Below are 24135 nucleotides of genomic sequence, written 5' to 3'. Positions count from 1 at the left end.
ATGTTGGCTGAAAGAGTTGTAATTGGATCAAGGTTTTGAAAAAAATACATATAAATGCTTAAAATTGTAGGAGTGATAAAAAGATTTAGGTAAATCATCTCTATTTGTGGAGACAGTTTTAAAAATCTTTTTCCTGTTTCATAATTTATATATTTTTGTCTTTATCAGTGTAGTAATATATTTTGTAATCCTTATCCATATGAACTTTCTGGGCTAGCGTGCTATAAATGTTTGTAGTGTGTGTTACCTTCCCAAATGTAATGAAACCCATTTAGAACTATTACAGACAAAAAAAGCGACAAGCATTATATTTTCCTTGATATGTTTGATGTTAGCAGAAACATTTCATTGATTTTTCTATAACTTTTAATGCATACCATTTGTGAAGTAATGAAAATGCAGTGGTAATTGCCATAATGTAAGCAAAAATGGTATCCTACCTGAAAATGACTTTTCAGAAAACTCATTGTAGTGTAAACAGAATTTGAGACTTAAGGGGGCTGAGGTTGCCCTGATTATGCTGTTTTGATTCAGGCTAAGAGGAACTCTTTATTCCACTTAGGGGCTCTTTAGGCATGACACCTTTTGAGGGAGTTATTTAGCAGAAGTTTTTAGTAATAATTGTCTTAGCTCCTAACCTATAAGCAATTTATCTCCTAACATGCAAAGAAAATGTATTCTTCTGTCACTGTGTATGGCAGATTGTCTTTTATTACACCCTTAGATTTGGCCTACTCTCCCCAAATTATTTACAATATCTCCTGTATTTATTTATCTATTATTTTCTCTTTACTATCCCGTTAGCGTTATTTAGACCATCTATCTTAGTAAACTTCCTCTATAAATGGAATTGTGTTATGTAGTTCTGCTGTGCTTTTAAAATATTAAGCATTCTATGTTTAGTGTATATGTTGTAGAAAACATTCTATAGGCTATTATTGGGGTTGTTTTGTTTTTTGTTTTTTTGTTTAGTATTTTGTATGTTTTTGCAGTGAATCCACTCTGCCTTGCTTTTTTGGTTCTTGTGTTTCTTCCCTCTGATGGAACAACAAGCTATGTGAACTCTGTTCATTACTGAAACTGGTGTAGCAACACAAATACTTTAGAAATAAGTAGGCATACCCATGTGAGAGTAAATTAATATTTTACAGCATTTGCATCATGTTTGACTGTTCTGTGCACTTCAGCAGAATAGGAGGAGACTGTAATTCGGACTCTATAAAACCTTATTTGCCAGGTGATATGTAAATAGGACTGTGTGCACACGTAGACATACTGGCAAACACTCAACTGTTAGCTCATAAAGCAAGTGCTGTCTGCAAATCCACGGGACCTGCACCTTGCTCAGAACTGATTATCCAGTATGTTGATGCTTCGTTTGAGAAGTTACTAGATACAAACAAGAAAACAGCTACTGTGGAAGGGCAAAGAGAATCCTCTCTTTAACTTGGCCATCATTGACATTGTAACTCCACAGGTTTCTTCATGGAGGGCTGGACTTAGCGGAGTCTTCCAAGGACTTCAAAGATGTTGTAGTTTAGAACAGCTTCCCTATGTTCTCCGTACTCAAAGATTACAGGGGAGAAACCAAGGACTAGAAAACTTAACTTCTTTTGCATATCAGTCCCCGGCATGCAGTAGATGCTTAAGTAAATACTTGGTGAATGGATTCCTTAGAAGTAAGAATGCTTTGGCTACTATTCATTACTTTGAAAAGTGTTGGAAAGCGATTGAAATTATTTTCCTTTCCAGCTGGGCTGTGCTTTTAAAAATAGTGAGTGTGTACGGATGAAAAAAATCATGACTACAGAGATATGTTGCCATGTACCCGGGGATAATTGGCTGACTTACCTGTTTACAGATTATTCACGTTGGAGATCGTATTCATAACTCCAGAATAGTTTCTTTCTGACATCCAATATAATCCTGGGCCTCCTCCTTCCTACTGTTACGTAGCGTGGGCTAAGGAAACCCAAACTAAATTTAAAAATCAGCCCAAACAAATATACAGATCAGCTCTAGTAATCAAAGATGGAAAATCTGCCCAGCAATGACTAGTTGGGGGGTTAGTTTATAACTGTGCTTCTGATTCTTTCTATTTCATGTGGGCAGTTGGGAATGACCAGTATTTAAAAGTATTATTTTAATAGGGCTGAAAACTCTGCTAGCAGATCAAGTCCTCAACTTCTTCCATTTCTGTGCATAGGTCTTTACCTCACAAAAATTACTACAAGCACCAAGCTCCCTGATGGAAAGGTATATGGAAGATTCATTCATTCTCTTGTTCATCCATTCACACATTCACTCATTCATTATACAGTGGATGATTTTTACTTAACCATGAGCAAGGCATTGTGGCAAAATGAAAATGAAGTAGACATACATTCAAAAAAGAAATAATTTAAAATCCAGTGGAAAGTCTAGTGAACATGTGCATACTTTCACAATTTTTTCTGCATTTGATACATTTTTCTACCCCATTCGACTGGTATGCCAATAACTGTGCTTTTTTTGTGTGATTGTTCCTCAAGTTGCATGTTGATAGTAATACATGCCATGTGAAAATTAGACTTTGGCTTAATTACTACTATTCAACCCATGCCCATTTCACCTGATATCCTGTGATTACCAGCATGTGTTTATCAGATGATTGGTTAGAATCATTAGGGGAAAGAATGACAGTGCCTGGCTCCAATGGGGAGGCCGAGCTCTTAATTTGATTGAAGGGACGACCTTTTTGTGTGGTGGCCTCCCTCTGAGCCCTGTTGACTCAAACCAGACCTGCCTTCTGAGCTGGCTGGTATCTGTAATTCTCATAAGACAAAATGCACAATTTGATGTCCTTAAAGTTTAGATTTCAGTGTACTTAAGATGGAATTATTTTTGGAAGCCATTTGTCCTGGTTTTCATTTTGGATTTCTTCTCCTGCACCCCCCCCCCACCCCTGCAGGAGCATCGTGCGGCAAGTCGCCAGGGTGGTCCGTTCGAGCCGCGGATTTGTGTGTCATCCTTGCAAGGCGGTCTCCTCTTCCACGGCCACTACAGGGAAGTGCATCACATATCAGGTGAGAGTTTGGCTATGTTTGTGTAGTTTCCATCCAAGGATCACATCTGACCCGGAAAATCACCCCGTACCCACGCTTTCACATGTCGTGGACCGTTCGGTGTGACTGCCTTGGCAAACTGCCTTCAGAGGGAAATTGAGAAATTGCCAAGAGCATTTTTAAAAACTTGGCTTGAAGTGTCTCTCTTTTTGGTTTAATTTAGAAGAAAGTGGTTCACGGAGAAGTCTGCATTTGACCTGGTAACGATTGGCCGTTGGTGTGTTAAGCTCGAGCCTGATTGTCTTCCGTTGTCACCTTTTCCTTAATGCGATGAGACCGTTTCGCTGCCAAACTGTGACCGTAAGTCACGGTTTTCACGTTTTAGGTTTTTGTAGAGTGATTCAAGTGTAGGGAGACAGAGGCCTGTTTGTTCAGTGGCAGCCAGTATTTGTCGAATCTTGAATTTCTTTGTGTCTGTTTGGATTTTACAACTTCCTGATTGCCTCACGTACAGTAAATTTTTCTGGCCTGGAGAGTCATGCAGACACAGGGGTGTATGCGGTGTTGATGACTCATGGTTCTGTATTGAAGAGAGGACAAGAAGATCCTGCCTACATGAAATCGGGAGACATGGAAGTTAGACAGAAGTTGGAGCAAGAGAGCTTGGGAGCCCTGGTGTATGCAACCAAAGGGGATTGTGAAATAGATCCCCTCTTGCTGTTTACCTTGGGAGTGGTCCTGCTAGGACCTGTGGAAGTGGACTCCTTCAGAGGTTCCCAAGCCTGGCTGGGCCACAGAATCACCTGGAAAGCTTAAAAAGAGAGTGGGGGTTGGGTGGAGAGAGAGAGAGAGAGAGAGAAGGATTTGGGGCTCCACCTCCTGAATCAAAATGAACCTTTAATGGTCTCTTGGAATCATACTGATGCTCCACAGGTTTGGGAACTGCTGAATCGGGTGGTCTCTGGGCAGCTCTTCCCGAGTCATGTTCTGTTTCCTTCCTTGGCGAGACACATGGTCTGCCGTTTCCACACCTCACGTATAAAATTCCCGATTTGCAACTAATTTGTTAAGAGGTGGATATTTGCTTTACCGAAATGTTCTGTTGAAAAATGATTCCCTAGCTTTCTTTAAATACAGGGCTCCCCCTCTATACCTAAGATTGAGTTTTTAAGTGAACCTGTAATTTCCATGGCATCTGAGCTAAGAGCACGGGGCTCTGGAACCAGCCTGTCTGCATTTAGCATCTGGAGCTGCCACTGGGTCCCATTAGCTTTCTGTGCCTCAGTTTCTTGATGAGTAAGGTGGAGATAAGATTAGAACTTTCTTTCTTTCCTTTCTTTTTTAAAAGATTTTATTTATTCATTCGTGACACAGAGATACAGAGAGAGAATGAGAGAATGAGCAGGGGGAGAAGCAGAGGCAGAGGGAGAGGGAGAAGCAGGCTCCCCGCTGAGCCAGGAGCCAGACGTTGGGCTCGATCCCAGGACCCTGGGATCATGACCTGAGCTGAAGGCAGACGCTTAACCCTCTGAGCCACCCAGGCGCCCCAAGATTAGAACTTTCTTCTAGGGCTGCTGTGAGAATGGAATGAAATAATACATGTATACAGAGTAGGATAGTACCAGCGTATGGTTTGTGATCTGTGAACATAAGTTATCTTTGTGATCATGTAACTTAACCACTTGACAGGATAAGTATAATGTTCTTGTTTTCTGATGGTTGCTCCTGGACCATACATGACTAGGAGCCGGTAAATACGCCTGTACCTTGATCTTTGGACTGACACTGTAGACATTTGCAGCTCTGCAAAGCAAATGAGCCTTTTATTTATTTTTCTGAATGTTGTGTGAGTCCATCTCTCTTGCTGCGATAGGGTGCATACGTGGTGTTTTCCTCTCGTTGTAAGAAGTTGGGTGCACAAATGAAGTTATGTGTGGTCCAAGTAAAAAGAAACAAAAATCGGAGTGACTGAAGTACAATGTCTCAGGAAGGGTAGCCAGAAAAGTCCTGCTTGGGGGATGGGGCCGGGGGGGGCAGTCAGGAAGTGATCCCAAACATTATATCCTTGAGAAATATGGACCTAGGTCCTTGACATTTTATGGGCAGTGGGTCAGGGAGGTGTCGTTTAAAAGGAAATAGAATAACCCTAAAAGGAAATAGAATAACCCCACAGTTACATGCAAAGGTAAGCTTCTTAAGGTCTGCAAGTGTCAGCTGACTGGAAAGGGGTAAGATGCCTTACCGCTGCTGCTTTATCTCTTAGGGGTTCACTTTTTCATAGGCTAGGCAGAAAATCCTCACGCTGAAGTTTTTGGGGCAGTCGTTTTATTGCATATGTGGTTAATACACATGCACGTTTGTTTTTTCACCTGTGGTGTTTAAAAGAGAATTTCATTGTGAAAACGCAAGCAACAAAAAATCCTATCTCTTGGCCAATAGATGCAGCTTACTGAGAAGACACCGAGGTTTTTATAGTATATTGAGCAAGTCTGAGTGTCTTATGAATACGTATTGTATTGTCAACAAAGTAGTACAGAGTCACCTTGAATTCTAAGCAGCTGACATTTTCTGTGATTGCATTTAAAGGAAGCTTATAAGCATTATCTAAACATTTTGCATAAATAATGGCCTCCTTACAGTGCTCACAGTTGATGGTTAAACGTGAGCAGGGAAATAGTATCATTCATGCTGTACTCTATTATGTCCATTAAGGTTTTTTTTTTAAATTAAAACCTAGGTTACAAGTATTTCTGGTTCCACTTATTTCGTAAATGTGATAGGGCTATAGTGAAGTTATGACCTAGTTTGCTCACAGGCACCATCTCTGTAAAGAAATGATTCATTCATTTATTCACTGTGTCTTTTTTAAACTAGTACATGGTACTGTGGGAATGAAAGTGAGTAAGAGCTCCCAGAAGGAGGTGGCATTCTTCGTGGTCAGGTAGGGGAAAGAAGAAATGCCCGGAAAGAACTAATACAAAGCAGAATGGGGCGAGTTGTCCTTACTGGGGTAAATTCTGACACTGAAGGAATTCAGAATGATGCTGAGTGGGATGGTGAGGAAAGACTTTGAGGAGGAGGGATCATCTGAGTTCAGCTCTGAAGGCTGGTTAGCATTTCTGTGGGAAGAGATGGATGGAGCCGGGGAAGACCGTGTAAGCGGCTGGAACGCAACCAGCGAGTGCCTGGGATGTAACCCACCGGGCCATTTTGGCTGGAGCACAGGTGCCAGTGGGCATCTTAGTTGTAGATGGGGTGGGAACTCATTTGCTGAGAGGTCAGGTCTGGAGATAAATTTGGAGGAGTCATTGGCATAAAAGTGGTCTTTGAAATTGGGCTTTGGGTTTGCCCAAAGTTTGCCAGGTGGGAGGGGGGAATGACTGTATTTCAAGGGCTGGCATCAGCGGGCGTGGAGTACATGGAGGGAAGGTGAGAGGCCGCGGAGGGGAGCTGGAACGTTGGCGCAGTGCAGCCTTTGTGTGCTCGGTCTGGGGAGACCGAGGGGCAGGGGAGGCTGCTGCCAGGCTGCAAGGGTGGCTGGGTGGATGAGTGGGTCTTCTCCCTGGAAGCTCAGTGCCCAACTGCAGCTCAGTGAAATCATGTTGAAACCTTTATTTCTTTAAGACCTCTAAAAAGAAAGAAAGAAAGAAAGAAAGAAACCTGAGCTAATTTTAGCTAAATCTAATATGTGTGTGTATGAAAATGAATGCCGCTTTTGAAATTCAGTGCATGCAGTATCTCTTTTCATGTCAACAAATGATCCCTCTATTTTCCTCTAAACAGTTTTATTAAGATTTTCAGTGGAGCCCTGTACATATTAACAATTCCAGCCTTTCTTTTGATCTTTTCCAGCGTCGATTTATTCATCTCATGCGATAGGCGTAAATCACATTGTGCCATCTACTTGACTCTGGAGCTGTTGTTCATTTGTGGCAATTCGTTTACTGTACTTTGATAAAGCACAAGAATATGGGTGTGTTTGGTAACTTTAAAGGCTTTCCTGGAGGCTTTATGTGGATCTTTTAAATGTGACATACGTATAACACACACACATACACACACACACACACGAGGCCCAGCTTTCTGAGCAATTTGGCTTTCCATTTATACTTTTTAGAAAATAAAGAAATACAGAATTAGTGAGCCTTGACTCTAGGATGAAAAGATTCTAAGACTCCATGGCTGAAAGTGAAGGGGAAGTCTGGAAATTATCTGGTTACGTGTCTGTGGGTGGGCAGTCTGTTTTAATATCATTAGAGAAAATTTGCAGATTATTTAAGATTTTTTATTTTTGGACCCGGGTTATTCAGATGGGTTGCTTTTATTCCCCAAACTAGCTCAGAATGAGGCGGTGACTTCCCTACCTTCCATAAAAGACAAGAAGGTTAGGACAGGAGCCAGGGGGATGGAGAAAACACCATCAGGGGCAGATCATTCTGTCTGCACGTGTTTACCGAGCATCTCCTGCATGAGAAGCATTATGCCAGCCAGGCTCTAAGGGATTTATAGAGACAGTCAGTCGTTCACACTCACTGCGTATTAACTCTAATCTTTACTGCAGTCCTTGGAGGTAGGCACTGTCATTATCCATCCGGCAGATGAGGGAAACCAAGGCACAGAGAGGAAAAGTAACCTGCCCCAGGTTGATCAGCTGTTCAGTGGGGACGTCATGCTTGGCTCCCATCCTGTACTCTTCACTGGAGCCATGCATTGTCTCTCAAGCCCTGAGACCCTGTCCGTGAGAAGCTGACAGTTGAGTCGAGAAGGCAGGGCGTGCCCAGGAGTCCTATTTAAAGAGTCACAACAGAGATGCAGCATCCTCTGGGAGGTCCAGATCAGGGAGGGGTTCGTGGATGCTGAGCCTTACCCCCTTTGGGTGCTCACCTGTCTGCTCAGTTTCAGACAGGCTGTCCTTGAGGTGTTACCTTCCTCCCCTCGCTCTTCCTCTTGCCTCCCTGAGATTCCTGTGCACCTTCGATAATTATTAATTGAAGAAAGTGATGACAGCGGCAATACGCTTATCTGTTTCTGAGGATTGGCTTCAGTTGGGCTCCAAAGGTGGTTCAGCATAAAGAGTCCCAGTGAGATAGTGAACTTTTGACTCCCCCGAGAGTTTCCCTGGGTCATTGCTCAGCTTGCAGGATTTGGCAGATACAGACTCTTCATCGCTCCAGTTTGCTAGGTGGTGGGCTGGCAGCGAATGCCAGCTCTAAGAACAAAACATGCTGGGAAAGGAGAGCACGCTTGGGTTGGGGTGGCCATTGGGAAGCCCGGGTCTGCTGTCCCTTCCCGTCCCCACCCCTCCCGGTCTCTCATTGTTCTCTCCTCCTCTGGACCAGTGGATGAATCTTTAACCGACTCACGTCAGACAGACAGAAAAAGGATAAAGATCACTTTTCTCTTAGGCTGCTTTGGGGAGACCAGTCTGTCTTTCTTACATTGAATGAAAATCAGAGGATTTAAAAAAAAAAATGCCTTGAGAGGCACCGTCTCTCGCTTTATAGACGCACAGAACACAAGAGGACTTGGGATTTACTATCTGTGCACTAGCCTAGCAGCCCCAGCCTACATCCCAGCTGTAATCATATGTGATGCATTTTTATTTACAGATTAGGAGGCTCTGAATCTGACATATGACTAACCAGGAATCTCCTCCCTACAGCAGTTGTATGTCATCTGCTTCAGAGAACTAATTGCTTGGCAATTCCCCTTTGGTAATTCCCTCTTTATTTTCTGATGAGTTACTTAACAGTGATGGGCTTGTAGAGCAGAGCGTGGAGTTTAATGTGTGCTCCAGAAACTCCACTGTAGGCCTGGGGGGATATGTTTTTCGAATCCTGTTTAGCTTTACTGAAGGAACACTGAAACCATTATATGGCCTGTTAATATTTCACTCAATCCGAGGTTAAACACTGAGCGGTGTGCGATTTTCCCCAAGAAATCAAAACCAGGCCTCTTTTTAAAATGTGCCCCTGTGCATTTGAAAATTATTAAAAAGGAATTTAATATTTATAGAATGCTTAATGCCCTTTTAAAAATATGATTTCAGATGGAATAGCTTTCCAGGACAAGGCAGAGGGAGGGTGCTGCACAGGAGAGCAGAAGGACAGCTAGTTTGGGGACCGACTTTCTGTTTCCTGACCTGCTGCAGGGTGACTGGGGATGCTCATTCTCTCTTGCTGGGCCTCAGTTTCCCCATCTACAGTGAAACAGGTAGCAGAGGACCTGATGGCCCGGGCTCCTTCTCTACCACCATGTAGTTCCATGATGAATAGATCTTATTGTAATTCTTCCTCTTGGCTCCCCTAAGACCTTTGCTCTGTCAAACATCATTTGCTATTGTTTGACTTTGTTAGGTTTTGTATTTAATTAGAATTTACATTTTTAGCTATTATTGTGTCATTATTTATAGAGTATGTCAGAAGTGGTGCCTACCATCATTTATCACCCTATCTATATTAGTTTCATACCTTAAGACTTCTTCTGTCCCTTTTTACTGTTCTTGCTACCATGCCCCAAACACCACCAGTTTGTGGAGCGGCCACGTTGTGACTGGAAAGAATCTCTCAGCTAATTGTGGAATTGATTTTTGCAAGGAGACTGCAGGAGCTCTGCTCTCCTTGCAGCTGTATCAAGGGTCATATTCTGCTTTTAATTTGCAAGGAAAAACCCTTTTGATGTCATTTGGTTTTACCTGCATGCGCAGGGAGGAATTGGGGTGATTCCTTTTCTCTTCTGACTCAATTTTTCCAATCCGTGTGTGCTGCATTACCTTATCTTATTGGTTAATTTATAAGCAGTTTGTATGCTGTCTCTTGATTCATTACCTTTTGACTGGTTTCTTTAGGCAGCTAGTACAAACAAGAGAGGTGACAAATCAGGGGGTTGCATTGTTTGTTTTGCAGGCAGAGGGGAAGGGAAGAAGCGGTTCTTAGGGTGGGTACCAGCGAGCGCTTTGAAGGCAGGGAGGTTGAGATTTGAATTCTGGCTCTGGCTCATTAGGTGTGTGACCCAGTCCACATTTCTTGAGTCTGCGATCCTCAGTGTCCTCATCTGTAAAATGGGCATGATGACAACATCTGTCGTACAGGATTGTTGGAAGGATCAAACGAGCATTTACCACATATATTGCATATGGTGTGATCTCAATACATAATCAAAAAAAAAAAAAAAGAAGGGGAAGGCATAGAATTGGAGACCTGGGGGAAAAAATGAAGGTAAAGGATAGAGCTGTGTGTTTGGAGGTACTTGGGGTAGGAGGAGTCCCTCAGGGCCCCTTGTGGCCAGGGTTTGAATCCCAGATGGGCCTTTGCAACTTGGGAAGGACTGAGCACCCTCCACTGATTCAGGGCTGATGTTCTCCACCGACTGATCTGCTCCACAGAAGAGGATATTCACTACTATGTGATTGATAAAAATACTACATTTTAAGCATCTGTTGCCTATACATCACAACAACAAAAGAAAACCAGTAAAAGCAAAAGTTCCCTTTGATCTCACCATCCCAGCCCATAAATCACATTTACCTCTATGTGTTGTCTTCTAGTTCTTGATAATTTAACACATAACTTTTTCCAGTTTTGCTTTTTTCCCATTTAGCTTAAAAATTCTCTTTTGTAACCTAGATTTTACAATCATCATTTGCAAGGGTTATGCACTGTTCTCTCAAGATGTTCTCCCTTAACTTAAGTTTTGTGTTAGACGTGGACATTTGTATTGTTTCTAGTTATTTCCTGTTATTTTTAAATTTTTTATTAAAAATTATTTTACTGTTATTTTTTTTAAAGATTTATTTATTAGAGAGAGAGCACACGGTGGGGAGGGGCAGAGGGAGAGGAAGAAAGAGAATCTCAAGCGGACTCTCCACTGAGCACAGAGCCTGACGCAGGGCTTGATCCCACGACCCTGAGATCGTGACCTGAGCCAAAAGAGTTGGATCCTTAACCGACTGAGCCTTCCAGGCCCCCCTACTTATTTACTGTTATAAAGCAGCAGTGACTATCTTTGTATACTTCAGTATTTACTTAGGTTACAATCACAACAGAAGGCTTACGTAAACTACCATGGCGGGGGAAGTGACTCTGAATTGCTTTCTAAAAGGCCTGTACTTATTTCCGTTGCTACTAATGATACACGAATGTGTCTTGCTCCAACCTGATTAATTGTGGGACCTATTCTTTTTTGGATACTATAACAGACTTCTTGGTTTTATTTTTTTATTTTTATTTTTTTTAGGATTTTATTTATTCATTTGAGAGAGAGAGAGACAGAGAGAGCCCAAGCAGGGGGAGAGGCAGAGGGAGAGGGAGAAGCAGACTCCCCGCTGAGCAGGGAGCCCAATGTGGGACTCGATTCCAGGACCCTGGGACCATGAACTGAGCCGAAGGCTGATGCTTCACCAACTGAGCCACCCAGGCGCCCCTGGACTTCTTGGTTTTAAACTTTGTATTCCTCTGATCCCTCTCAGAGCTAGCACGTTTCCATATATGTTTATTTGCTAATTTTCTTTTACACAATTAACAAGTGGAAGTCTTGATACTTTCTAATCGGTGTAGATGCGCTCTTCCTGTGCTCTCGATCTTGGTCTTTTTAAAATCCCATTCGCTGCAGCCCCTTTCCCAGGTCTGATTTTCTTTTCCTTCGGTTGTATTACTTTTTGGTGTGCGGAAGTTCAGGTTTTTGTAGGACGTCTCTCATCTCTTCTGTGATTGTAGCCAGGGCCAACCTGGAAGGGAGCTCACATTCTGCACCGGCCAGCAGCTTTGCTGGGCATAGTTCTCATGCTCCTCTGCCCACAGCTTTCCTAGGGGACTGTTCCCTCTTGAAACCCTGTGCTTGTTTACTGCCAAGGGGCCCCTTCCCTCCTCTCCTCCCACCTGCTCCTCGCTCTTTGCCCTTCACCCAGTCTGGGCCAGTTTCCTAGAGTCTCCTCTCCCCCGCTTTGGGGTTCTCCACCCTCTGCTGCTGACCTGTGTTCTTATCAGGGGGCCCTGCCATGGGAACTGTGCTGGCTGTCTGGCAGCCTCCCTCCCTTGGGCCTGAACAATCAGTCAGGAGTTTCAGACTTGGCGAAATTGAACTGCGATCGAAGTTCCTAGGTTGGGGGGATTCGGGTCTGATTTTCATCCACATTAGAGTAGAGATGCTCACCGCTACCCTGCTTTTTTCCTGTTTCCCCTCTTCCCTGGAGAGAGCTCTTTGGACAGGTGCTTGTGAGCAGTTTTCTAGGTATTGAGCTTTGGGGAAGTCTGGCCTCAAGGTCTGAACTTGGGCTAGTGGCTCAGGGGGGTGGGGTGGTTTGGGATGTGATATATATTCCCTAAATGGCCTCCCTGGATGTCCTCTTGCGCTGGCCCAACCCATTTTCCTCTCTGAAGCCCAAGTGTATGTTTCTTATGACTAGAGATCTGTTTGCATCTGTTTTCCTTCACTCCTTCCCTGGTTTTTCATGGTGCTCAGGATGAAGTCCACAGTCTGTAACCTGGGTCAGCAGGCTTTGGGGGACCTTGCTTATCTCTCTGGCCCTATCCCTCATCTGCTTCCCCTTACTGGCTTCACTTCAGTCACATTGCATTTCTTCCTTAGAAGCACCTTGCTCTCTCTTGTGTCCCAGCTTTTAGTCTTGCTGCTCTCTTTCCTCCTCCCTTCCTTGACATCTGCCTGCTCATTGCGATCTCTCGGGCGAACTTCACCTCATTCTTAAAATCTCAACGGAGTCTTTTCCCCAGGGTTTTATGCTGCCAGTCCGGGCTCCCAGCACCCTGTTCTCCCCCTTCCATAACACTTTGTAATCCTTTTTCCCACCTGCGTGACAGCAAGGACCCCTTCCCCCCCATTCCTGGCCTTTGGCATCTAACAGGCCCGCAAGAGAGATGATACAAGCATTTCCCCTGTAACGTGAGTTTTGCGGATACGAATGGGATGTGATTCCATCTGTTAAGATAGACCGTGACTTATGTCATTGTGGTCTGGAGCCAGCGTGGGGCCGAGTGGACCACAGGGGTGGAAGAAGTTTGAGTAGCTTTGTGCATCACAATAACGGATGATAAAGGTGATAAAAATGTGTAAGAAGGCTGTGCTAAGGAGAAAGAGTAAAGAGAGGCCCAGGGATGACTTTTCCAGGGCAAAGGCTATGAGGGACAGGATGCTGGATTTGCTCAGTGGTATTTAAATTTCATAGTACTATACCTGTCACCGCACAGAACACTATTATTATAGAAATTCAAGGCAGGAAAAAATTGCTTTGTTTTTTAATGTCTAAAACGGTCTTTCTTGGTATTGAAAAAATTCCTGTTGAGTTTCGATTATATAAAGATTCTTAGGAACACAGCTATCATGTTGAATGAATGAATGAATTTGAGATTCACCTCCATCACACCTGTTGTCTGGCCTTATGTGCCCTTGTGACCCCAGTCTCCAACTCAGGGGGAAGTTCCTGGGGAGATGATTATCCTGAGGAAATTATCTTATCTGGAAGAGAGTAGTTCTGGAGTCCTAAGGAAGGTTGGTCGAATTGAGGTAAAGCCCCACAGGGACTGGGGAAACCCTGCACCCTCCTCTGTGTAACCCACCCGTGATGGGGTAGGAGGGCAGTCCAGCCATGATATCTCTGTGCCCCCTCCGGTTGGCTGGCCAGGTGGCCATCCGCCTCCTCTCTATTGCATACGAGTTCATCCAGAAGTTGCCTGTTGGTGGCTGGTGAGGTTACCTTTTCCGGGTCTAAGGTGTTCATTTGTGGTGATGGGTGTGAGGGATGATATGCTTCTGATAGAGATTCTGAGGGGTGTGGGAAAGGTATAGAAGCTGAAGCCTGCCCTCCCCCCATGGAATGCAGTGCCCCCACAGGGGAGTGCTCCAAAGGCCTTTCCCCTTGCTCTGTTCTGGCAAGTTGCAAGTGGGTGCTTTTCTTTTTCCACAGCTCCATTTTCACGTCACCTCTGGGTCTTCTTTGGTCACGGCAACCCAGACCATTGTGAAGTGTGACCTCGAGCTGCAGCTTTTTTGGGGAGGGGGTGGAGGGGAGAGACAGCCTTTCTTTCTTTCTTTCTTTCTTTTTTTATTTTATTTTATTTATTTATCTTTCAAAGAGAAAGAGAACACAAGCAGGGGAGAGACATGGCAGGCAGAGGGAGAAGCAGGCTCCTTGCTGAGCAGGGAGCCCAATGCAGAACTCAATCCTAGGACCCCGAGATCATGATCTGAGCCGAAGGCAGACGCTTAACCTACTGAGCCACCCAGGTGCCCCCAGTTTATTGTTTTATTGACAGGACAAAAGATGATCTGGTTATTTATTCAGAAATCTTCTTCCATAAAACCTGACTTTCGTTTGAGGTTGAAGGAAATGTGGTGATAGCATCTAAGCCCAAATTTTGCAGTTTTATTTTAGCTTTCCTGTTCTAACGAAGCCTCTGTCACCCTTTGTACCTCTCCTACTCTTCAGAAGAAACAGGTTGTATTCCCCCCCTCCCATTTCGGTGTTCTCCAAATAACAGCACTATTTTAAAAATCTGTGTAAATCGATAAAAAGGGAGGGAGTCATTTCTTTTTTTCCCCCCTCCCTGCAAGCTTTAGATCCATTTTCATCAGCCTAGAGATCAGAATAGGCCAATGGGAGGAAGAAGCAATGTTAAAATGAAGGAGTCTTTTTGAGTGCGACTTTGGAACATGGATCTTCCCAGTAGTAGAGGAGGCTTCTCCAAACAGAACAGTACAGTTCATTTCATCTTCAGGTCCCCAAGAGAGGGTTATTAATCTATGGAAATGAACAAACACTAGCTGTTTGCTATTCTGCTGTGCAGAGAACATTTGGTGACCTGACTAATCTCAGGGTTTCTGTCTCTGAGTGGTGCACTTTTTACTCTTTGCCCTGAAATCTCAGGAAACGATTTCCTTAAAAAAAATTTTTTTTTAACTTTTCCATTTTAAATGTGCAGGGTCTTCAAAAAGACTTCCCTGGGGTGAAAAGTCCTATGTTTTCTTGTTTCTCTTGTAGGACTAGTCAAAACAGCCCATTTCTTTTGGGGATCGTTTGCAGCCTGAGCCTCTGATTTAGTAAAGACAGCCTCAAAAAGCACGGTCATTTAGACCATGTAAAGTGGCTAGTGTGTCAGGGGTCTGCCACAGCTGCAAACAGTGTATCACAGAATTCGGGGTGCTTCGGATAAATTGTTTCCCTGGAGAGTCACAGTGAGTCTTTGCGTGGAGAGGATCCTCCTCACTTTCCCAGGGAGGAAGCAGAACGTAAGAGGTTGACCGATGGGCTGGGTTCCAGGGGCCAGAGCCCACGTGGTCGGTGCCCTGACCCTGGCTTTCTGACTTGGAGCTCAGCTCTCTTCGCCATCACCCAGGAATTATGCAGTTGGGTTTCTGAACTTGTAGACTGAAAAGACATAACTCTGCTTCACTGATGTAGCCCAATAGAGCAATTTTGAGATGTTGCTGGGAAGGAGCAAGAAGACAGCCCCTTGAATATATATGCAACCCCTAGTTACCCGAAATCATTTCATCATCAGTTTAGTGAGATGTGTGTGTAGTGCCTAAGCCTACACTTGGACGGATAGTGTTTTTCCTGTTGCAGCCACTGTACCTTTAACGTGAGCTCCTAGAGCTGTGTTTCCTTTAATGCATCAGTGTCAGCAGGACTAGAAACATCAGGAAATCAGACTCATCTCCTATATGGAATCTTGAAATCTGATGCCATCTTCTTGGAGAATGGATGGGCAGGCATTATGGTCAGATCGTTTCCATGCTGCGGGTACCTACTGTCTTTCTGCTGGATGCCACAGAGAGGGTATAGGAAGCTCACACGGCTGCCTCTGAATCCGATGTATACCTCCTGGGCTGGACAGAGCCAGCGCGGGACACTGAGTGACTTTTCAGGACGCGTATCTACTGTCCTGCGACATCTAGAGGTTAACCATTTAGTTAAAAATCATCATCCATCTCTTGAAGCCAGGAACATATAGAATCACTGTGATGGGAGCCTTTTCTTATCTTTGCAGAAGTAATTTGGTGGCTGATGACCAGGCTGTTGGCTTCAGAAATCCCTGGAATCTGATTCACTTGGAGACTTGACTGCGGCTAGATTTTATATGCGGAATCCTTACTAGTCATTCTGCAGACACGACCAAGGGCGTCTCTCTTTTAGGCCCCCCCCCCCATCTCTTCACGGCTTTTTCCTAGGAGTCAAGACGCTATAGCCTGGAGGGGGAGTTTTGCTTGGTGATGGAGTAGCTAAGAATGTTTCTCTCTAACAGGTCACAGAGAGTGCTGGTGGACATCTCTTCTTGCCCCAAGATCTTCGTCGGAAGTCCACGGGACTTGGTGTCTTTGCCGTTCAAAGTAGATATGAGCTCGCCAGGAGGCATAATGCATCACCATTTTATTCTGGGCCACCCTAAAGGATGACACCCAGCTTCAGAGACCTCCTCTCGGACATCATCCCTGAGAACCAGTGTTTTAGGTCTTCCACTGTCTGAAATCTGTTGCCGACGGATATTTTTTTTTTTTTTTTTTTTTTTTGAGCTGGCTCAGGCTTAGTCATTAAATGGCGAGGGTGATGTTTAATGTTCTCCCTGATCAGTTTGCAGCTACTCACCTTTTGTCAGTTCTAGAACAGCAACTCCCTCTTGAGCTCCTGGTGTGTCTTTACACAGATATGCTCGAAAACAGGCACCTGTCCATTCTTTCCATCTTGGCCTTTCCCCACAGGCCTAGTCCTGGGATGACCTGGAGTCGAGGCGGTGGAGGGTAAATTCATCTTGCATGGATGTGTTCATGCTAGGTCTAGGCCTGTCTCTCTCGCGTTTAAATATGCAAGTGGTTGGTTTTGTGTTGAAATGTGTGGATTGTTGGAGGGGAAAAATTTTCTCCCTGGATTTCTAGTGTTTACAGAAGCAGATAGCAAGAAAGGTTCTAGCATGGATTTAAATAGCAGGGCCTATTTTAATGAGTCAGAGGCCCTTCAAGATGGTACAGAATAAAAATGTAAGTTTTAAAAAAATTTTTTGTAAATTGTATCACAATTTAAACCCCAAAGGTGTGTATTAATGTTTTGCCAGGAAAGGGTCAAAACTGAAAATCTGCAACAAAGAAAAACTAGAATAGAAGGAGTGCACACAGAAGCTGACAAGTGTATGCCCCTTGTTGGGAGTTCAGCCCGTGGAATGTTCTGTGGGACAAAAGGAATGGAAGAGATAGTTCAGTAACATTTTGTTCTCTGTCAAAAACCTTCTGAAATATAAATCTGCTGTGTATTGGAGAATGGATACAGCAATTGATTCAAGTTGAATAGCTTCCATTTAACTAGAGTATCCCACAGAAGGCTGTGTGTGTTCTGACAACCGTATTTTTGCTTTTCTCGACTTAAAGAAAATTGAATTCATGTTTACATATTTTACAGGATTGTTTTATGGACAAAGACACAGGTCAAATCTCATCTCGGCACAGTGGCTCTTGTTACAGCAAATAGAAATATTTCTAAGTGAGATAAAACGTTTCTAAACCGTGGCCTGTAATAATACCAGGTGGATATTATGAAACCATTTGCAACTATAAAGAATTCGGTCATAGATGTGCTTTTAAAAAAAAAAATTTTTTTTTTAAAATTCTAGTCTCTTGCCAACACATATACCCATACATATACTTTGCATAGTAGAGGAAGAATGACTGTATATTAATAGGAGTTAACTTTATTTTGTATTTTCTAGAACAGATCACCTTTTTTCTTCTCCTTGTGATGGCTCCCTGAATTGTTTCCAATTATGGAAATTTCCTAATTGTTCACAGCTACGGATGTGTCCTTCTGAGGGTCTTCCTGTGTCATCCAACCCAGCTGAAACCTAGTGGCGAGTGTTAGTGGTTTAAGAAGCTGGGGACCCCCACCCCCTGCTAAGGAAGTTCTTTTTTTAATTCCGCAGTTCTACACCTTCTGACACAGAAATTAGGTGCTCATTGTTTGTTTTTTTTTTTTTTCAATTCCTAGACCATTCTCGCATTGATCCTGGACTCATTATAAATGTAATTTTTAGCAATAACTATTAACTCCTGAAGTATTTTGGCTCTCTGTGGCCTGTGGTTCCGTGGAATCTGGTGTCTTCCCAAGAACATCAAAGATGTAAATACAGACCGTCTTACAATTGTAGGGATATTGGTCAAAAGAAGGTTTCTTTAGGAATATAAGTTTGTTAGGTCTGAACCTTGTTCTCCCTTCAAGGTTCTTAACTGGATGCCTTATATTTTGTTTCCTTTCTGTGTTTGTACTAATTTGCTCTTTGGGTTCATTTTCTATTTGGAAACAGCTTTATTTATTTATTTTTTTAATGCACAGTTCTGAAAAATACAAAACCATTCCAACCTGTTCATTCTTACCTCGGCTCCCTTTTCTGTCTTCCTGCTAGACCACTGCTTCTCTTTCTCCTTCTCTTCTGAGATTTGATCTTGCTCAGCACTTCTCGTGTGTGATTCTGAATTCTATGGTTGAAGTTTCCTGACCACCTCCTCCTTGCATCTGAGTTCATTTCCTGTGTTTAAAGCTTTGGCATTCCATTCACTGTCCTCGCAGTCAGAACTGAAACTTCCAGTGCTAATAAGATTAGTCCTTGCAACACTATTAATTTCTTCCTCTCAGTTTCTTACTCCATTGTTATTTCTCTAAGACGAAAATTTCTTTGTCATCGGGAACTTCATTTTGGTGTCACTTCCTCAGTGCCTCCCGGATTTTTCTTCTTCAAGCTGCAGCACCCACGAACAGGTCTTTGACAAATTAGTTGTCGCTACATGCAGTTTACAGTATTACACTAGCTGTTTAAAAATAATTAAACTTCTCTCAGTGTTCTTTGCTGTGGGTCAGGAACTTGACTGGTTTTGCCATCCAACACAGAAGTTAATCACAAACGGGTCCTCTGAACCAAATAATTAAAAATAGAGCAAAGTTTCTGAACCAGGCAGTTGGCAGAAAAGTCTGTACTTCCATCTGTGCACAGTTAGGAAAATATTTCATGATGTTTAAATAGTATCAGCTTTGCTCTCTTGTGTGTGAGAGCGTATCTGTGCAACTATGTGTAATTCACTGCTCTGAAGTCCTGTCTGACTGTTAGCTCATGCACTTAGATCCATACATACAGATGTATGTCACTGGCAAGAAGCAGGAAAGTATGTCCAGGGGTTTTGTGCCTTTGTTTTTTTTTTTTTTTGGCTGGTTTCTGCGAAGAGGGAATGGTCTCACTTTCCTTTTTAAAATTTTTCCCTTAGCCTGTGACTCAGAAAATTAGCATTGCATCTTGACTTTGACATCTTTATGCCTTTTGATTCTTGTCTTTTGATTTCTCTACTCACAAAGAATCTTGGCTAATGACTTTTAGGAGCTGTTCTTAGGTATGTACAGTGCTGTACAGGAGTCTATTTCAGTTTGGAATGTGGCAAATGAAGCCTTTCTGCTCTCCGGATGGGGATTAATGCCTGGAGTATACATTAAACTCAGAAACACTTTATGACATAGGTACAGATGTTTGAGTGACTGATTTTGAGAGAAATTTAATCCTTCAACTTGGATTTTCCTTTGTTCTTACCACTGATCTGTATCTCATTAAACATGTTGAGTTTTGGCCAGTTCTCCAGCTATGATATGTCTTTAAAAATAATTTTTTTTTTTGTTTGTTTAGGAAGTTTTAATTGCTGTATAATATAAAGACTATTTCCCGCTGGTATTTTTCTATTGTGACTATCTCTTTCTATTCCTGGAAAACTCTTATTTTTAAGTTGATTTTTTTCCCCTTCCCAGGAGAGCCACTGTATTAAATAACAACTAATATGTAATAAATACACCAATGGGAGATTAGAAATTATTATTAAAAGTAAAAAAAAAAGAAATGTTTTAATTTCATCCTTTTGGCCCCGAAACATACGTATTTCTCCAAGTCACCCATTTCTTTATGGAACTTAGAGCCATGGCATATTCTTTTTTTTTATAAAGATTTTATTTATTTATTTGAGAGAGAGAGCACATGAGAGGGGGGAGGGTCAGAGGGAGAAGCAGACTCCCCGCCGATCAGGGAGCCCGATGCGGGACTCGATCCAGGGACTCCAGGATCATGACCTGAGCTGAAGGCTCAGCTAACCAACTGAGCCACCCAGGCGCCCGCCATGGCATATTCTTCATACTTTGATATTAGAATTGACAGCTGTGTTTTGACCATGCTCACATTAATTGAAATTAAGGAGGAATGTCTTCAGTAAACTTCATTAGTAAAGTAGCAGTGAATTCTTAAGTTTAGCTGTAAATATCAACCAGAGTTGGTGATTGTTTGATCATTTAGATAGTTTCTCCTTCATGATGTTGGAGGGACCGGATGCATCTTTTTGACCGGCTTCCTCATTTTAGAGTCAACTTAATTTTGTTCATTTCTTGTAAACCTACTGTGTGCAAGGTACTATTTTAGGAGGGAACAGTAAAGTTGGTTAAGTTGTAGCATGTGGCTTCAAACAAATTAATCTTTGATTTCCTTTTCAGTATTACTTGGGAGGGACAGCTTTTAAGGAGATTATAAATGGATCTTGCTAATTGTCATTCTTTGTTACTGTAAGATATTAGGGTTTAACTTATTTTGTGGACTGCAAATACACATAAAGGTGAATGGTTGATGTTTTAAACTTTAAAGTTCATGCTGGATTGGTCTTCTCTTCTATGATTCGTCTAACACTGTTAGTTAGACTCCTTCAAAACGGTACCTAGACACTCAAGTTGCTCACACTTCTCTTGTGGGACGGCATTCATTCATCTGGGCATCTTCTAGACAGGTGTATGGAATTCGAGTTAAAAAAAAACCCTGCATTTGATGGTTGCTATCAATGAATTATTGATAAATAAATAAATAAATAAATGACTTATTCAATAAATCATTCAGTGAACAGGTACTCATTTACCAGATTTATGATTGAAAACACATGAAACAGTGCACCCACGCGCAAGGAAGGTCATCGTGCAGAGAACCGATTCTTTTAAGGATAATAATGGCTTGCTGGCATATTGGGGATTTAGGATACGTTAGTCACTGTGCTAATCACTTAATCCTCACAGTAAACCTAGATGGGTGGCTATTATCTTCAGTTTACAGATAAGGTAACTGGGTTAGTAGCTTGCCCAAGGTCATAGAAGTAATAAGTGGTAGGACTGGGATTCAGCTCATATCATTTTAACTTCAGACCCTGTGCTCTTAACTTAATTTTTTTTTTTTTACTGCTTACCACCCGGGTCATCATGGGACTTACAAAATTGTTTTGATAGATATTGAGTATATACGAAAAGCATAGTCACAAAATGAAGGTAAATTATTAAAAAAGGACGCAGTGAGGCTCAAGTAACTCTCCACCCGAGTAAAAATTACCATGGATTTGATGTGCTCCATACAGGCCCCCTTTCTTTCCACCTCAGAAAATTCGCACTCAAGAAAAACGGTGTTTGAAAATATTTTTTAACAAAAGTGCCCCAAAATGTGAACCATGCCAGGTGATTGCTTCGTTTTCCTTCCTTTTTCTGGTCTCTCTACCCTGCCTGTCATGTCTCTTACTTCTTCCCCCTTTTTTCTCTTGCCATCGTGGAGCGTAAAGGGGAACTGAGTCAGACCTGCAGAGAAAGGCTGGGGAGAGTGTTCTCTGCTGTGATGTCCAGGCTTAGGTGCCATGGCTAGTGTGGGGGATTCTTGCTGACCTTATCATTTCTTTCTTTTTTTTTTTTTAAAGATTTTATTTATTTATTTGAGAGAGAGAGAAATAGCACACAGAGAGGGAGAAGCAGACTCCCCGCTGAGCAGGGAGCCTGATGCGGGGCTTGATCCCAGGACCCCGGGATCATGACCTGAGCCCAAGGCAGACGCTTAACTGACTGAGCCACCCAGGCGCCCCTGACATGATCATTTCTTTGGTGCACTCAAATGACACATCCCCTCCCAAGCAAAGTGTGCTACGGAGGGACTCTAACAAACCCCCCCCCCAAAGGGGATGATTTCATACAACTATGCCGGCAGATCTCTACAATGCTTCTCAGGTTATAATTCATAAGTATTAGCTCTGTAGACATGTGGTTCCTTGATGGTGTGACTCCTAAAATAGCAAGACATTTTTGGTAACCAATGTGAGGGCACTTCGTAACACAGTCAAAAACTATTGAGTGGAACGTGTTAAGATAATATAACCTTGTTGTCCCTTCATGCTTCAAAGCAGTCTTTCAGCAACTAGTAATACCTGGTATAGGACCTAAAAATCAGAATGGGGTCGGGCCTGGTGGGAATAATATAATTCTTTCAACAGTAGGAAAATAGAGTCTAGTAGTAATTATGTTAAAAAAAATGAGCAAAGAGGTTTTTGTTGTTGTTGTTGGTTTGTTTTTTGTTTGTAAATCGTACTCCGTGGCATGAAAATTTTTCCAAGGACCGTACAATTCTGTAGGAGGAGGTAGCAATTTAATGCAGTCTTAGCTATTAAGGATTTTAGAATTATGTTACTTTTAAGTTACTCTTGGGTAATCACAGAAATATGTAATAGATTTTAAAAGATTGAAAAAGAACCACATCTAGCCAAATATAAAAATGCCTATAAAGGGCATGTGCAACTATCTGGATGTAATTATTTGCACATATATATGTCTATATGTATGTATTATATTAATATTTTTCTAGTGTTGCATGCACGTGTATGTATAAATATAGTATGCACCCTTTATAGAACTAGTGTTACGGGATCCTTTTATAAGCCAACTGTATGATTTGGAGCTTTATCCTATGTAGTGATATTTTCAGTGGTCATGCTTTTGGCTTGTAACAATAAGCACTTACAATGATGAGGTTGAAGTGTTAGTATGTGTCTATCTAATCTGTCTCTTAGAATTTTGCTTAGAGACAAATCTATGTTGAAAGATGTGTACGTATCTATTAATAAGCTTCAAATATGAAGTAAAAGAGCTACATATGACACTGTTGCAGTTTTGTGCATTGTCTCAAAAACATGCCCTAAAAATATGGGAACTAGAAAAATCTTGGCAAATGTGGCCTACGAGTGTAGCTGATTTAAAAGCTGCATTTGAGTGTTCTAAGTACTATTCTGTGACAGCTATTAACTGTAGGAATTGGCACCAGCTAAGAAAATTTACAGTTTAATACTTTAGAGCAAATAATTGCTTAAGATGCTTTAAATAGCACAGGAAATGTGTAGAGTGTTTACTTGACATTTGTTATATTGAACACTAATACTGAAACAGATTCTTTGACCACAGAGAATGCCAGTGTAGGTGGGGTGGGGGTAGATGGGAGAGAGACAGGCAAAAACCAGCCAGCATGATTAGATAAAAATTAAATGGCAAATGAGCTTTTCATGATAGAGAGATGGGGGGGGCGGGAAGCTCATTTGTTCGATCAAGGAGTCTTTGAGTATGGTAGCAGAAAGTGAAATAAAACAACTCCCTGAGATTAGATATCTCCTGGTTTTAAGGCATAGAATCATGCTCAAGGCTGCCTTCACCAGAGGTCAAAGCCTCCCAGCCGTTGGTTGTTCAGGTTTATTTTTTAAGGTCCTAAAAGCGAGAGGAATGAACTCCCTTTTTATAAAAAAGAAAAAAAAAAAAACCTCTCTTGTTATCTGTTTAATCTGCACATGCTTGTGGATTTTTTTTTTTTTTTTAATGATAGCTTTGGCGCCCTCATTTCTGAGCGCAGCTCAGTACTTGTGATGCTTTCTCCCTGAATGCATCTTGCACTCCAGAGCCCTCTGTACACACTTCCCAGGCTCTGTGCATATGCGGGTCTTATCTTAGAAAGGGGTCTCGTGGGGTGTGGTGCGGATCTTAAATGCAGGACATTTCTTCTTGCACGAAATGCTTAGCATGCATTGTGATTCAGCTGCATTTTAATGGGGAAAAAAATCAGGTATATTTTAGGCTCCTAAACCCTCTCTCATTCATATGTCTTTGAGTCCATTTATACAGTGTTTTCAAGGGAGTTTTAAATGCGTATGTAAAAAACGAATTGGCATGTGTGTGATAGGTCCAGGAATGTGAAATTGGGCAGTGTTAATGAAATTTGTAAAAGTGTCTTCCTTCTAT

At 42.3% G+C, this 24135-nt stretch overlaps 1 protein-coding gene across 10 annotated transcripts in view; it reads left to right on the top strand.

Annotated features, from left to right (window-relative positions):
* Positions 1-24135, top strand: part of ATXN1 (ataxin 1) — a 397308-nt gene that overhangs the window by 5775 nt on the left and 367398 nt on the right. For 6 of the 10 annotated variants that reach the window (XM_073877605.1, XM_025890945.2, XM_025890941.2 and 3 more), the window contains exon 2: positions 2951-3065. The gene's annotated coding sequence lies outside the window, so the exon portion shown is untranslated. Of the gene's footprint in view, positions 1-2118; positions 2257-2950; positions 3066-3267; positions 3405-24135 lie in introns of those variants that run through there. The other 4 variants (XM_025890938.2, XM_073877604.1, XM_073877602.1 and 1 more) reach the window with 3 other exon arrangements.

This window comes from Callorhinus ursinus, unplaced genomic scaffold (genome assembly GCF_003265705.2).
Source record: "Callorhinus ursinus isolate GAN/ISIS: 27379988/994484 unplaced genomic scaffold, GSC_fseal_2.0 scaffold26, whole genome shotgun sequence".
Classification (NCBI taxonomy): domain Eukaryota; kingdom Metazoa; phylum Chordata; class Mammalia; order Carnivora; family Otariidae; genus Callorhinus; species Callorhinus ursinus.
Note: the sequence above shows the minus strand (reverse complement) of the source record. Positions and strands in the feature narration are given on the sequence as shown.